The 18,050-nt window shown below is 35.4% G+C and overlaps 1 pseudogene; it reads left to right on the top strand.

Annotated features, from left to right (window-relative positions):
• The first annotated feature begins 1,019 nt into the window (after positions 1-1,019).
• Positions 1,020-11,353, top strand: LOC142537190 (mitochondrial fission protein ELM1-like; annotated as a pseudogene).
• The last annotated feature ends 6,697 nt before the right edge of the window (positions 11,354-18,050 follow it).

Here is an 18,050-nt window from a genome sequence, read left to right as displayed (position 1 = left end):
AGCTCATTTAGGCTCAAATTTAAATGAGTCGACAAAATTTCAACCTAGCTCACTTAAACAGTTTGGCGGTGCAGGCCAACCCGACATACTCAACCCAAATTGACGGCTCAAATCACAAACGATCTTTTACCGTGTTTTATTTAAATAATTTATAAATATAAATCGCAAAAAATTTCGGTTGCAAAAAACTTTAATTTAAACACATAAATTCTAGTAAACTGTCACATGAGGCACATAAAAAAAAATAAGACACCAAAGAAAATTCACAATTCGATAATGCGTTATTTCTAAACTTTAATTAATTTAATTTACATAATGAATAGATAAATAAAAAATCTAAATCATTAGATTAAAAATAACATATTATAATGTGGGTAGGCATAAAAAAAACAAATACTAATTTACATAATGAAAAGATATCATTGGATAAAAATAACATATTATAATGTGGGTAGACATAAAAAATACTAATCACACCTATTTAAAATATAAATAAAGAGAAAAAAATACACATTAAGTAAGCAACTAATAAGATATAATAGATTTAAAATATAAATAAAGAGAAAGAAAAGACACATTAAAGTAAACAATTAATATAAAATAAACAATTAATAAGGAATATAAATAGAAATTCACATATAAAGTCACATATTTATATAAATCTTATAGGGATGGTTCAATCTTGGTGATCGCATCAGGTCGTGGTACAATCGCTGTTTCAAGTTCCATTAAACTTTTAGTTCCTGAAAATAGGCATCTGATCCTATAATCATGGATTAAAGTCATTGTTTGACAACTGCTGAAATATGTGTGCACATGCTTCAATAGCTTTGTAATGATTTCACATGTTCCATGCAAAGCTGCACGAGAAAAGATAAATCCTTGAATCCTCGTACCAGCAAGTTATTCTTTTTTTTTTGTGTGTGTTATTTTGTCTGAATCTTTTGCGAGTGTCTTAGTTGTTTTTTCTTTTAGCATTAATAAGTCTCTTTCAACAAGTTATTCTTCTAGTTTGGAAAATGGAGGAAGGAAAGTGGGTGCAAATTTATGGTCTCTTATCTGTTGATGTGAAGTCTGATATATACATTCATGTTTTATTGAGTAATATAAATTTTCTTGATTGATCAGATATGCGTCACATTTATCATCTCGGCATGATTATTATCCCTTAAGACCTGAGGCACAGAAACAGATACCTTGGTTTCTAAGAATGTGGGTAAAACCTCGTCAATCTCCGGATAAACGTGTGGTATGGTCTTTCTGTTAGATTTTTTCTCAAAATCATGTTTTACGTATACATGAAAACTATATGCGGAAATAGATCGAGTATTACCTCCGGCCATTGAAAGTTTTGATTTCTCTGATTTTCTTCTCGGTTGAAGCCTTCTAAGCACTGCACGATCTCTTTAGATGGTGTATTTTTCTTATGAGGTGTGTGTGCTCAGGGACCTCAATCATCTCTATTTATAGGCATCTCATACCATCAACGAGAAAATAGAGAGTCTGAATATTCAGAAGAAGATTCGTGTACGTAACTTAATTTTCTTGGCCGTCGCCAATTTCAATTTGTACACACTATGTGTCACGTTTTTCTTACATTCCCCCACTTGACACATATATCTCATTTACCATAGGAGAAAATAAAATACATGAATCATGGCAATAGGTTATCTAAAAGCGATTATTATCTTCCATATATCACAATGTATTATATCTCTCAAATAACTTAATGAATAAACCCTATGTTTATTCGAGGTCCAACTTTATCGATATTTCTCGAATAACTGAATGTGTGCACAACAAATATGAGAAAATATCACATCATAGTTTCATTAAATTTGTTCTTACAACAAAATTACATAAAGGAACCAAGTCCCATTCTTTCTGTATGATCCTTAAATTTCAATGGTGGCATGCCTTTAGTCAAAGGATCTGCAATCATCAATTCAGTGCTAATGTGCTCGATAAATAACTTCTTATCTTTAACACGTTCTATTATGGCTAAATACTTAATGTCGATGTGCTTGCTTCGACTACCACTTTTGTTATTTTTAGCCATAAAAACAGCAGCTGAATTGTCACAATATATTCTTAATGGCCTAGATATAGAATCCATAATTCTAAGCCCTGAAATGAAACTCTTCAACCATACAGCATGTGAGGTTGCCTCAAAACAAGATACGAATTCAGCTTCCATAGTGGAAGTAGCAGTCAATGTCTGCTTTGCACTTCTCCAAGATACAACTCCACCAGCTAGCATGAAAATATATCCTGAAGTGGATTTTCGTGAATCAATGCAGCCAGCGTAGTCTGAATCAGAGTAGCCAATTACTTCCAAATTCTCAGTTCGTCTGAACATAAGCATATAATCTTTGGTCCCTTGAAGGTACCTCATTACTTTCTTTGCAGCTTTCCAGTGATTTAAACCTGGATTACTCTGATATCTTCCCAACATCCCAACAATAAATGCAATGTCAGGTCTAGTGCAAACCTGAGCATACATCAAGCTTCCAACAGCAGAAGCATAAGGAATGTTTTTCATTTGTTCCCGATCTAGATCATTCTTTGGGCATTGGCTCAAATTGAATTTATCGCCTTTCACAACGGGAGCTATACTTGGCGAACAATCTTTCATCCGATATCTCTCTAAAACTTTGTTGATATAGGTTTCTTGAGACAGACCTATAATACCTCGAATTCTGTCTCTATGTATCTTAATGCCAATGACATAAGATGCATCGCCCATATCCTTCATATCAAAGTTTTTAGAGAGGAATTGTTTCACCTCATATAACAGACCCTTATCATTGGTTGCAAGTAATATATCATCCACATATAGAATAAGGAAACAAATCTTGCTCTCACTGACCTTCTGGTATATACATTGATCCATGGGGTTCTCAACGAATCCGAATGAAGAGATAGCATCATGAAATTTTAAATACCATTGACGGGAAGCTTGTTTCAATCCATATATAGATTTCTTAAGCTTACAAACCAATTGCTCATCATTACTAGAGAAGAATCCTTCAGGTTGTTTCATATAAACATCTTCCTCTAGTTCTCCATTGAGAAAAGCTGTTTTCACATCCATTTGTTGTAAATCGAGGTCAAAATGTGCAACTAATGCTAGAATGATACGGAGAGAATCTTTCTTAGATACAGGATAAAAAGTCTCCTTATAATCGATTCCTTCCTGTTGAGTGAATCATTTAGCAACGAGTCTTACTTTATACATTTCAATGTTGCCTAATGAGTCTTTCTTTGTTTTGAAGACCCATTTACATCAAATGGCTTTTACACCATCATGCAACTGAACAAGATCCCAGACTCCATTAACTGCCATAGAATTCATCTCTTCTTTCATAGCATTAAACCATAGTTTTGACTCATTACAACTCATGGCTTGTGAAAACGTTTCAGGATCATTTTCGGCTCCAATGTTAAAGTCCGATTCTTGTAAATACACAACATAATCACTAGATATTGCTGATCTCTTTATTCTAGCAGATCTCCTTTAGTTGTTTGGTTGATCAACAATTTCTTGTTGTTCTTCATTAACAACTTGATCTACTGGATTGTCATCAGCAATTTGTGGAACTTCAGTAACTGGTTGTCTAACACCCATTTGGTCTTGATGGGTGTGAATAACGACCAATCTGTCATTTGAATAAGAGGATTGTTCATTAATGTGATCATTCTCAAGAATTATGTCATTTGAATGATCACTCCCACTAATCAAATCATTCTCAAGAAATTTTGCATTTCTTGATTCCACAATTCTAGTGTTGTGAGATGGACAATAGAATCTGTACCCTTTGGATTTTTCGGCATACCCAATGAAATATCCACTTATGGTTCTTGGGTCCAGTTTCTTTTCATGTGGGTTGTAAACTCTTATTTCTGAAGGACAACCCCAAACGCGTATATGTTGCAAACTCGGTTTCCAACCTTTAAATAACTCAAATGGCGTCTTTGGAACAACCTTAGTTGGAACTCGGTTTAATATATACACAGCTGTCTTAAGAGCTTCAGTCCACAAGGATTTAGGAAGTTTAGAGCTACTAAACATGCTCCTCACCATGTCCAATAATGTTCGGTTTCTCCTCTCAGCTACGCCATTTTGGTCCGGAGAACCAGACATAGTATATTGGGCAACAGTCCCATGTTCTTGGAGAAACTTCGCAAACGGACCAGGTGCTTGTCCATTCTCAGTGTATCTACCGTAATATTCTCCACCTCTATCAGTTCTCACAATCTTAATATGTTTTCCACATTGCTTCTCCACTTCAGCCTTAAAAATCTTAAAGGCTTCAAGTGCTTCGTTTTTGTTATGAAGCATGTAGATATACATATATCGTGAGTAATCATCAATGAAAGAGATGAAGTATTTCGGACTTTGCATGTCCATATCTGGACAACAAATATCTGAATGTATGATTTCTAATATTTCCGTACTCCTCTTGGCACCCTTTTTAGACTTATTCGTCTGCTTTCCCTTAATGCAGTCCACACAAGTCTCAAAATCAGTAAAGTACTGAGTACTCCATCATTTACTAATCTTTTAGTTCTCTCTATGGAGATGTGTCCCAATCTCCTGTGCCACAATATAGAAGAATCTTCATTTATAACACATCTTTTATACCTCCTTGAACATGCATAGTTGTGTTATTATTTTGTAAAGAAATAGAGAAAAGACCATCAACCATTGTACCATTTTCAATAAGATTTGATTTATAAAACAAATTTATTGATTTATTCAAAAACTGAAATGAATAATCAAGGGGTACAAGTTTTGAAACTGAAATTAAATTCCTAGAAAAACTAGGAACATAAAAAGTCTTTTCCAATTTTAAAATATAACCACTATTCAACACTAGGCAGCAAGTCCCAATAGCCTCCACATGCGAAGACATCTTGTTTCTTGAATAGATGCTCCGCTCATTTTCTATTGGTTTCCTTAGGTTTTGCATACCCTGCAAGGTATTTGTAACATGGATTGTAGAACCAGAATCAATCCACCATGTGTTATAAATATTATTAACTATATTAGATTCATAACAGACAAATGAAGTAGGAATACCTTTCTTTTCAAGCCAATCCTTAAATTTATTGCAATCCTTCTTTATGTGTCCCGTCTTTTTACAGAAGAAACACTTGGATTCTTTCTTAATGTTAGGTTGAGGTGGAATTATTCCTTTCCCTTTTTCCTTGACTTTGACTTGCTTCTTGTACTTTCCTTGCGTGGTCATAAATACATTATCACTCGTTTCCATCAACAACCTTCCTTCCTCTTGAACACACATGGTCATTAATTCATTGATTGACCATTTATCCTTATGTGTTTTGTAAGAAATTTTGAAGGGTCCATATTGCTGTGGAAGCGTGCATAAAATGTAGTGCACAAGAAAAGTCTCAGACATTTCCACTTCAAGTGTCTTGAGCCGAGCCGCTATGTCCCGCATTTTCATGATGTGTTCTCGCACATCCTTTCACACTGGTGAGCCTTAATGAAGAGAATTCCATAATTAGGGTACTGGCAAGTGCTTTATCTGAAGACTGAAACTGTTCATCAATAGCCTTCAGTAATTCTCTGACATTATTATGCTGATCGACAGAACCACGCATACCAGCAGAGATTTTGGTCTTTATCAACATTACGCAGAGTCGATTAGATCGCTCCCATTTTTCATAAAGATCAACATCATCTGGAATGCTGTTTTCAGTAATAGCAGATGGCTCGTCTTTTCGTATAGCATAATCAATATCCATCCACCCCAATTGAAGAAGAATTCTTTCTTTCCAAATTTTATAATTATCGCCCTTTAGATCGGGAATATCACATTCATATCAGAAAAACTCGCACGGTTGCATAACTACACAAAATATAATATGCTTAAAATTTTGAGATAATATCATGTTTTACCAATGTAATTCATGTTTTTAAAAAATCTAGTGACATAAAATTTGTCTGTGGGCTAAAATTTTAATTCAATAAGATTTTTCTGTAACTTTATGATAAAACTATCAAAATGTATTTTCCTTAACTCATGTGGGTAAATTAAGAAAAATATAATTTGATATTTTAACCTAATTAGTTATATAAATATAATAAAAATTCCTGTGGGAAAAATTTATTATGTCTATATAATTAATTACAATTGTTGTCCATTATGTGATCCAAATCCTCTTAATGTATAATTTTTCATAATTAAGGATGCTGTGGCTATTCCTCAATTATTTAAAATTATACCGTTCACCGGACAAAATTTTGGCTTTACTTAATGCTTTATATAATAATTATTTCGCAATCAACAATTTCAAAGAGTGCTCCCATGAAAGATAGGTAGTGCTAAGGCCCTTTAAATACCTAACTCCTAGACAGAGCAACGTTCCTCAGGGAGACCAGTGGCTAGTCAAGGCAGTTTAAACCGATCTATGAAGAACTCCCTCTAGATCATGTTTTCTTACGTCACCTTATAATTATTATTCAACTTAATTATCCACATTTAAGTGAATCTTTATAAGCCAAAATTTTTTCAGTAAATAACTTTGTATTCACATTTTTACTTAATATGAACATATACGTTCCCCATCATTTTTTCTCTTCAATCAGAGTAGTGATAAAGTGAGGATCACAAAAATGTGGGTTCCTCATCAGTTTTTCTCTTTTATCAGAGTAATGATAAAGTGAGGTTATTTGTTCATTTGTGAATATCTGAAATATTTTATTTTGTAATATTATATTCACATCTTACTTGATATGTTCATTTCAAATTATATAACAACTTAATATAATTTAATATGAACACAATGTGTATATTGATGTATCAATTTTATTTTTTTTAATAATATTTGCATTTTAAATTTCAAGAATAAATGCAAACATAATATTAAATTTGCATGTCAGCATGTATACATCAAACTCTTATACACAATATTTGACATTATATCTAACATGCAAAAATAATTTCTAAACATGTATTAGAAATTACGTTAAATTTGAAATTATTTTAATGTGTTCAATTATTCAACCAAATGCTATATGTATATACCGAATTATACATACAACTTAATAACACATTAATTATTATTTATTATTATTATTATTATTATTATTTTAATAATAATAATAATCGAATCATTTGGATTAAAAAAGATTTTTTTTATTTAAAAAAAAAATCCAAATGGTCACCGACAGGATTCATCAATGCAATTATTATTTTAATTTTTTTTAAATATATATATTAAAATAATATAAACTTAACATGCATTTATTTCTTCTGATGATTTGACGTGATATGTTGGATCTAAATTGATTGGTTCAAATATGAAAGGTTCTGCATTATTTCGATCGTCTTCAACCTTTTTGAAATAAAATTTTTCCCTCGTCTGGAAAATTTCTTTTCTCAGAAATTTTGAAAATTCAGAAAACTGTATAAATTTTCAAGATCTTATCCGAGAATTTCAAAGTGCAACGTGAAAAAATTTTCCAAAGAAATTTTCAGGTACGTAAACTTTCTTAAAGTTCATATCCAAACTTTAAGCTTCTTACGCAAATTTCAGAAAATGAAAAACAAATTTTCAAGGCAGAGATATAATGGCTCTGATACCAAATGTTAGATTTTTTCTCAAAATCATGTTTTACGTATACATGAAAACTATATGCGGAAATAGATCGAGTATTACCTCCGGCCATTGAAAGTTTTGATTTCTCTGATTTTCTTATCGGTTGAAGCCTTCTAAGCACTGCACGATCTCTTTAGATGGTGTATTTTTCTTATGAAGTGCTCAATCATCTCTATTTATAGGCATCTCATACCATCAACGAGAAAACAGGGAGTCTGAATATTCAGAAGAAGATTCGTGTACGTAACTTAATTTTCTTGGCCGTCGTCAATTTCAATTTGTACACGCTATGTGTCACGTTTTTCTTACACTTCCTTGATAGATTTAGGAATTACTTCCCCATTGAAACTATTTATTTGAAAAATTTGTGTTGCTTATCATATTTAAGTTTGAATAAGTAGCAGGCTTTACTGGGTGTGATGTCCTCTCAGGTCCTCACTGTGAGTGCTCTTCATCGGGTGATCAATTCTGCAGTGTGGAGAGGTGCAGCTTTAGTATGGCATGATGAGATGGCACAGCTGCCTAAACCCTTGTTGTATCCGTTGGAGAGCCCACAGGTATACCTTTGTTTCGATTTCTGTTGAACTTCGAGAAAAAGAATATACGTACTTACAATAGATTTATTTTTGTTGGCAAGCTCAATCTTGACTAGGAATCCATAAATACTTGCTGATCTTTGATGGTTTGGGGTATTGAGTCTTGCAGTATGGTTTTGAATGTATAAGTCAATAGAAGTGTGGAATTTATTTTGGGTTTTTACGTAAGTCTACTGCTAATGTACAATAGAATATTAGTACTTAAAAACCCATAAAATGTACACTTACGTTGAGCCATGTGGATAATACTTTTTCAATAGAAGTTGTAGAAGATATTAATTATCAGAAGGGATATGCGTGAATCTCCGAAACATAGTATTTTTTAATTCTCTGTTGCAATTTTACTCCAACATGTTTCTTTTGAATCATCAGTTTGTCTTATTTCTTCTGTTGGTCCATCATTGCTGACGCTCATCATATAATTTTTATTCATTTAACAAGATACTTGTGCAAGAAGTTACCTCTTCTGTGCTGCATGTTATCTTTAATCCATAAATTGATTGTTTCTTGTTTAAAGTTAAGATGGTTAATCGTCGCTACTTATGCATCTTCCAACTGGGCTTCTAGATATCACCCCACAGTTTGTGCTTTTTTCACTTTCTCTTATAGGTCGTTGCAGATACAGTGCAGTCGTGCAGACCTTGAAAAGAAACTAATAGCCTCACTGAAGATTGTCCTTCCCACTTGTGCGAGCCTTGGAACTTCATTTTCTCATCGGACACCCAAGACTGTTGGACGTCTGCACACTTCTCACAAGTTAATATGATTATCATCCTATGTGGATGCTTAGTTCTGCTGTGTCTAATAGGTATCAGACATGCTTATGACTGAATTTGCGGACCATCCTAAAGTTTACATTTGGAATGATGAAGGTATTGATTGATTCTACCTACTTATTTATGTACACCATCAAGTAAAAATGATGTTAAAATTCTGCTGATTTCTCACATGTGACTGCCAAACGCCAATATACATACAAAGTTTCTAAAATGTAGCCAAAAGAGACGTGACTTGTAGGTAGATTTCCTAAACTAAAAAGAGTTTATGTATGGAAATTTGTTTGATTGGGGCTGATGCCTGATAAAACAAACCCTGGATACGCTCTCCTACTTTCTCTTTCTTTTCTTTAGTCTTTCCCTCTCCTATTCCCCATTCATGTTACTACTTTTTATTTCCTAGTCTTCATCTCACTTTCCTCGTCATTTTTGCCCTGTCGATTTTGTGTGTGTTGCGTGTTGTATATTTTCTGCACAAGAGTGGGATCACCGTTCAGATAGTCTCAATTTTTTAATATAAAGGCCACTTTATTTACTTTAGGCCATTAAATTTTGCCTTCTTGTGATAATTCGGACCACAACATTAACCTCAAAACATTATTTCAGGGGATACATCAAATAACCATAACTGATTTCTTAACTGTACGTATAGTAAGAACTCTAAGATTTAGCATTGTCACATTCCCATTATCGCGTCTTTATGACAATGTTCAGATCCAAATACAGACACGGGACATGTGGCTTGGGCCGATGCTTTTGTCATCACGGCTGATTCAGTGAGCATGTTGAGTAAGGCTTGCAGCACCGGGTATGCAATATCATATCAGTATCATGAAAAAAATACTTTACTTCTTGTTAACAAATTTAAAGCTGTTTTTACGTATAAATGGTTGAGTCTACAGGAAGGATGTGTATGTCATTGGAGCCGAGAGGTGCACTTGGAAATTTGCAGATTTTGACAAGTCCCTGCAATGTAGAGGAGCTGAGATGTTTGACCATTCACTGGTCAAGAAAATGTGCGTAATTTCTACATCACTGTCTCCTTTGCTATTGATTTTGTGTAAAATATATTAAGAAAATGTTCTGTTTTCTTTAATTTTGCGATTAGATGAAAAGATTGGAGCATGATTCTGGATACAGATTTCAAATGAAGTCAATATTGGGTGAAATCTATTTAATTTGATATAAGAGCTTAATATGAGAGAGTCTGAACTTGGAATTTATTTAAGCTAAAATTATCCTAATAAGTAAAATATATTCGAAATTTGATTTCAAATGCTTTAATCCAAAAAGAAATAGACCGAATGGCTTTTTTCGAGAATTGTTTAGCAGAATTTTGACTCAGTAGTCCCTCAATTGACTTGAATCTCTATAATTTCTTGTTAAAAGGCTTGAGGTTTGGCACAAAGTTAACCAAAAGATGCTAAGTTAGTGTACAATTAACTTAAACAGAGGAATAAAATGATGCAAAACAAGTGGTTTGGCTGGTAAAAGTATCAAGCAAATGTCAGAGACATGATGACCTGTAAAGACAACCTAGTTGGTAAATACAATTTAACAATTGATAGAAACACATTGACGAGGAAACGGTAGAGGCAAATTTGAAGAGTGCCAGCTCGGCAAGGGCACGTGACAATCTTGGGTGCCATATCATTAGTTTAGATTTCGTCAGTAACAATATCGACATTGCCAGGCGAGCAAGTTACCACTGTTTTTGAGATTCCTTTGGGGCGGGATGCCACACTATTGCAGCTAATAAGTGACAACTTTGTTCCTTGTAGAATTGACGTTGGCGGACTTAGGTTCCATGAAACCAATTATTACTCTGAACTTAGTTGTATATGGCTTTTATGCTTTGAGGGAATCCTAAACTGATTTGCATGATGCATTGAAGATTTCTCGAAATCCTTTTTTCTGATTCACGTCCGACACGGGGTATAGACATTCACTCATTTGCTTTTTATGTCTCCAGATTTCTGATAATGGAACTATCCACCGCTGCGTGATACTGAAAATGCATCCGATGAAGTGATTAAGGTGCTTGCAGAACGTGGGTGGCAGTTGATTCCTGTTTCCGACCAATAAACTGAAGAAAGGAATAGAGCAGCAGGTTTACATGATGACCATTCATCTGTCTCCTGAACCAGCCACAGAGCTTTGTATGTGACACGTGCTCTTCCCTATGTTTTGAATCAAAAGCTTCATACTGCTTTGACATCCTGAATATTTCACTGTCCAAAAGATCCAGATATATGTTCATCAATATCGGGGACAACACCCCTCTTGCGGAAGATCATGTCCTTTAGGAAAGCCCCAAACTCCATACTGAGTACACTTTGCATCAAACATACTTCTGATATAGCGAATAGCCTAGGGTCTTCTATCTTTTCCTCCACGGATGATAGGAGTTAGGTAAGGATGCAATCATCTTCTTTTCTAATCGGCAGCGTGAACCATCAGTCAAGACAAGGTATGCCTTTGCCGATATATTTCAAAGCAGACATGTCACGCTCCGAGACCGAGGGGTGAGGCCAGAACACATTTTTATATCCACTGATTGGGGCTAGAACACAGTTTTATACCCACTGATGGAGGCCAGACAAAACTTACAATCGTCGTTCCATATCCAACTCAAATCATAACAGGTATTACCAAAAATCATATTTATCAAACAGTTCGTATCAGAATTTCGAAAGGACTCAGCAGAATCAAATATTATCGAAGACAGAAGACACAAAACGTATATCGATCAAGATTTAAAAAATATCTTTCCACAATTTTCGAAAATGATTACACACACATACAAGTATGTCATGATATTCTTACACAAATTTTAAAATACAAAGAATTATATAATAAAAACTCACAAAACCCACTTACTTGAAAGATTATTCCAAAAATCTTGGAATGAACAAGTTGGAGTTTAACACTGAAAAACCAACCACCTTGCAAAAATGTTTGCCCTTGATTGAACCGTTGGATCGATCTGAATTTTGAATATGTTGCTCTAAATACGTTTAGGTATATTCTTAACGGTGGAGATCGGATTTGAACTTGTAAAACAATGAGCAAAATTTTATGAAATTGAGCATAATTTTTGTACTCGAAAATTATAACTTTTGGAGAGAACTTTTGATGTTGTTTTGGTGTAATTTCACACATTCTTTTGCCACTATTTATAGACACCAATGTGACTTTAGGCCTTCATCCTCCATATCAAAGGTTGCATGGTTTATGACATTAATCGCCAATGTGACTCTTGGTCTTCCCATTCCATACCAAAGGTTGCATGATTTATGGACTTAAATGTTACCAATATGACTTTTGGCATTCCCCCTCCATACTAAAGATTGCATGGTTTATGAACTTAAATGTCACCAATGTGACTTTTGGTCTTCCCTCTCCATATCAAAGGTTGCCTGTAATTTTATTTTCATTCATGACATAATTTATCTTCAATACAAAACTAAAATCAACTTGATACTTTATCTCTTTGTAATGCAAAATTTTGGTCTACACAAGACAAATGACACCTACCACTTCGAAAACCATGAGAAATATGAGATAAGTGAGGCCGATAAACGACTTCCAAAACTATTACGATGTCTTCTTGAACAACCCTTAATTTGAGTTTTGAGAAAACAAGTTCCACTATCTTTACCTCAGTCCCTCAGTTGAGATTGAATAAATATTGGCCTTGACATCAAAGTTTCCATGGACTAGATCTTTTGGCAAGGACTCAAATTACAAGTTACCACTATCCACTATTAAATCCACATTCGAGGTCACCTTTATGCAACCACAAGCATCCTTGAGAGCGTCTGGATCTGCAACCACTTCGGCAAGAAGGTCGTGAAATTTCCCCTTTTTGTACTGTTCTTTTACCTTCTTTATGCGCGTTTCAAGGAACCTCTTGTCCTCTAATCGGGTCTTTGATTTGGAATTTTGCTCAAGGACATTGTCAGATTCTTGATCCAAATAAGCCATACTACTAGACAGATTCATTTTGGCATAAGAATATATTATACATACGACGTCCCGTGCCACTCGATGCGTGCATACACATTAATTTTTTATATTAAATAATAATTGTATGAACTAGTAAGAAAAGTGGAAAGGAGAAAATCTCTTCTGAATAAAGATGAATGGCATTTCACGTTTTATCAAATAAAATATCATACTCTATTTATACACAATTGAATAAGGGCAAATAAAGAAATACAACAACAAAAGTTTGTTATGCTGTTACTAAACTCTATCCAAGGATTCATCTAGAATTCTACTCATATGTGGGTTCCAATTGCTGATGTGAATTTGTATTACTTAACTTTCCCCGTCAAGGTCAGCGTGGGACTGGGTAAAACGCTGAGCTTGGTCCGAAAGCGAGTAAATGAAGCGGCTGATAGAGGCTTTGTAAGTACATCAGCGAGTTGATCACATGAGGGTACATATCGAACTGCCATTTGATTGAAAATAACCTTTTCTCGAAAAAAAATAAGTCAAGTGCAAAATGTTTAGTTCTTGAATGCAATACCGGATTTGCACTGAGAGCTATAGTACTGAGATTGTTACACCAGATAACTGGAATGTTACGGAAACCAATGTGAAGTTCTGACAGAATGGATTTAAGCTAAAGGAGTTCAGCTGTGGCATTGGCTAAGCTGCGATACTCAGCTTCCGTACTTGAGCGAGAAACAACAGGTTACTTCTTAGACTGCCAAGAGATAGGAGAGTTGTCAAGAAACCAACAAAAACCAGAAGTAGATCGCCTATCATCAATATCATTTCCCCAGTCGGCATCAGAATATCCTGTCATTGTAAGCCGAGAGTTTGCTGTGAGATAGATTCCATAATGATGTGTGCCATTGAGATAACGAAGAATTCGTTTGACAGCAATCCAGTGCAAGTGGATAGGATGATGCATAAACTGACTCACTTTATTCACACTATAAGCGATATCCGGTCTTATGAATGTCAAGTATTGAAGTTTACCAACTGTGCTGCGATAAAGAGTGATATCTTCAAATGGATCGCCTTCTCGAGTTGAGAGTTTGAGAGAGGAAATCATAGGAGTAGGAAGAGACTTGGCCTTGTCCATCTTAGTCCTAAGAAGTAGATCGTGAATATACTTTGCTTGAGAAAGGAACAAGCTGTCCCGAGTTGGCCGAGAGACTTCTATACCAAAAAAATATGATAGATCACCATGATGTTTTAATGAGAACTCAGAATTCAGGCGTCAAATGAAAGCTTGAATTTTCCATAGCATTGCTTCCTGTTATGACAATGTCATCCACATATACCAGAATATAAATAATTGAAAGTGACTGGAATCGAACAAATAAAGAAGAGTCAGCCTTGGAAGCATGAAAGCCAATGTGCTATAGAGTGGTCTTGAGTTTATCAAACCAAGCACGAGGTGCTTGTTTTAACCCATAAATGGCCTTATGCAATCTGCAAACCAGCATGGTATTTCCCCGTCTTTGTTCAAAACCTGGAGGTTGCTGCATATGAATGGTTTCATGAAGGTTACCATGAAGAAACGCATTATTGACATCTAATTGTTGAATAATCCAGCCTTTTGTCAAAGCAATTGTGAGGACCAGTCTGATTGTAGTTGGTTTCACAACAGGATTGAAAGTGTCAGAGTAATCTAGGCCAGCAGTTTGAGGGTATCCCTTGGCAACAAGACGAGCTTTGTAGCGAGATATGGAGCCATCCGGAAGTTTCTTAAGTTTGTACACCCATTTGCAGCCAATAATAGGAGTGTTCGACGGAGGAGGGACCAAAGTCCAAGTGTTATTCTTGAGTAAAGCATGATACTCATCTTGCATTGCCTGTTCCCACTCACGATGAAGCAAGGCATCTTGGAATTTAGTAGGTTCAATAGTAGGAAGATGAAGAGCATGGTACACCTTAGGCTTAAAAACTCCAGCCTTGGATCTAGTGACCATAGAGTTAGTATTGCCTGGTATCGGTTCTGATGTACCACATGTGTCACATATAGGAGCAGAGACAAACGGAGACGAAGATAAGGAGGGTAAGGAAACAGGGGAACATATGAGATGAGCATCCCTAGAGGTAGTGACAGTGGGAGGGGAAGAACTTGACCCAAGAGAGATTGGCATTTGAGGAGTAAGAAAAGGACTATGAGGGGAGACAAGAGAAGAGGGAGGTGTACTGATGGATGATAAGGATGTAGCAACTTGACGTTGAGAAGTAAGGAAAGGAAATGAGTTTTCATCAAACTTGACATGTCTGGAAATGTAAAGACGGCCATCTTCGCTAAGGCATTTATAACCTTTATGCTTCGTGCTGTAGCCAAGGAATGTACATGCCTTGGAGTGAAAAGTAAGTTTGTGAGAATTATACATTCCGAGATAAGGGAAGCATAGACAACCAAAGACACGGAGAAATGAATAATCTGGAGTAATATGAAATAACCTGTGAAGGGGGGGTCTGTTTATGAATAATGGAGGAAGGTAGCCTATTAATCAAGTAGACAGCTGTGGAGAAGGCATCATCCCAATAAGTAAGAGGCATATGTGCATAAGCAAGTGAAGAAAGACCAGTGTCAACAATGTGCCTATGTTTTCGTTCCACAACGCCATTTTGTTGGGAAGTATAATGACATGTTACATGATGTTCGATTCCAAATTTTTGAAAGAAAGGAACCAATGAACGATATTCCCCACCCCAATCGGTTTGAAGAGTTTTGATCTTGTGATTATATTGCAACTCGACATTAGTTTTAAACCTTTGAAAAACCTGAAAAACCTCAGATTTATGTTTAAGGAAGAAAATCCAGGTATATCTACTAAACGCATCAACAAAGCTAATATAGTATTGAAACCCATTATTGGAAATATGGCGAGCTGGACCCCAAACATCAGAGAAGACAAGTTGGAGTGGTGTAGAGTAGACTGTGTGAGATATAGGAAATGGTAACTTATGGTTTTTACCCAACTCACAAGCAGAACAAAGAGAAATATTGTCATTACTTTGAAAAGAGATATTACAACTGGTTAGTACTTGCTTTACAGTAGGAAACATGGGATGACCCAATCTACAATATCATCTAGCTAATGTGGATGATGTCACTTGAGGAGAATGATGTGCTGACTGCACTTGATTTAAGGGAGAAGTTAGGCTGAGGCAGGATGCTTGTTTGGATGAGAAACTATCAAGCTTGCCAAGATGAAATCTGTATAGTCCTTCATGTAGGGTGCCTTTGAGAAGCTGAACCTTGGTTGCTGGATCCTTCACAACACAGAATTGTGGGTGAAATTCAAAGAAGACATTGTTGTCTTGAGCAAATTTGCTTACACTAACAAGATTTTTGGTCAGATTAGGGACGCAAAGCAAATTATTTAGATGAAATGTGCGAGAGTTGTTGTGTGAACAAGAATGAAACTGTGACGCTCCTATATACGAAATAGGTAGACCAAATCCATTACCCATGTAAACTTTACCTTCACCTGTGTGCTCAGACACAATGGTGAGATTACCAAGATCATTTGTAACATGATGAAATGCTCCAGAGCCAGGGAACCACCAATCTTCATTGAGCATCTCTTGTTGTTTCATAGCTACTGCAGCAGAAGGAGTATGAGATCGTCCTCGATTTGAATTGACAGTAGGTTGGAAGGGAGGACCTGAGTTCCTATGTTGTGGAACAAAATCTTTATCAAACCGATAATAGCATTTTTCAGCTACATGTCCAGAGTATCCACATATTTGACATGTTAGACGATTGTTGTTGTTCCAGCTCTTTCTTCCACCTCTAAAGAAACGGCCACGGCCACGTCCACGAGGAGTGAAACTTTGAGTTGAGGTATCACGGCCTTTTGATTGAAAAAATGTAGTGGCATTGATGTTGGGGGGGGCTTCCATCAGTGGGGGATGTGTAAGATTCAATACGTGACTCATGTGCCATTAATAATGCACTGACATCTGTGGGTGCAAGAGCCTCGACTCTGGAGGTGATATGAACTACAACAGCCTCATATTCCACTTCAACTGCTCCCAAGATGTACATCACATGATCATCATCAGAAATTGGATGACCACACGCAGCTAGTAAATCAACATAGCCTTTCATTTTGCTAAGGAAGTTTTTCATGCTAAGACTTCCCTTCTTCAATGTTTGTAATTGCAACTTGTATTGCATTACACGAGCCTTAGATCTGGTGGCAAAGAGGTGCGTGATTCGCGACCAAAGTTGAGCTGTGGTTGTACAACCGATCATATGGGCTTGAATACTTTCAACCATGGAACCAAGTAAGAAGGAGAATAAAAGCTGATCTTGACGACACCACAAGATGTAAAGTGGATTTATTGTTTCGGTCATATCCTCTGTAATCGGAATTTTTTGTGGAGGAGGCGTTTCTTCCGTAAGTAGGTATTCAAGACCCAACCCATTAATTCTCGAAGAAATTTGAAGCTGCCAAAAAGGAAATTATCATCACCGAGTTTTATGTGGGTGATTTGATTTGCTGGGTTAACAAGCACAAAGTTGGATGTGGTGCTGAAATTATTTTGAGAGGTGTTGCTGGAATTATTTTGTGAGGTAGCTTCCGCCATTTATGGAAAGCTCTGATATCAAGTAAGAAAAGTGGAAAGGAGAAAATCTCTTCTGAATAAAGATGAATGGCCTTTCACGTTTTATCAAATAAAATATCATACTCTATTTATACACAATTGAATAAGAGCAAATAAAGAAATAGAGCAACAAAAGTTTGTTATGCTGTTACTAAACTCTATCCAATGATTCATCTAGAATTCTACTTATATGTGGGTTCTCATTGCTGATGTGAATTTGTATTACTTAACTTAACTTTTAGATATTACTAGTATTTAACCCGTGCGATGCACGTGATGATATTATTAAAAATTAATTATTATAAAAAAAATAATAGATATTTAAATTGTAAAAAATAATATAATTATAAAAAATAAAAATAAAAAACTATTTTTCGCTAATTTTGAAAAAATTCTTAAATATAAATGTATGTCGATTAATTGTGTTACCCTAAGGCAATGACATGGTTCT

Source organism: Primulina tabacum, chromosome 2 (genome assembly GCF_025594145.1).
Source record: "Primulina tabacum isolate GXHZ01 chromosome 2, ASM2559414v2, whole genome shotgun sequence".
In the NCBI taxonomy this organism is placed as follows: Eukaryota; Viridiplantae; Streptophyta; class Magnoliopsida; order Lamiales; family Gesneriaceae; genus Primulina; species Primulina tabacum.
The sequence above is the reverse complement of the archived record's forward strand: the minus strand, read 5'-3'. Positions and strand labels throughout refer to the sequence as shown.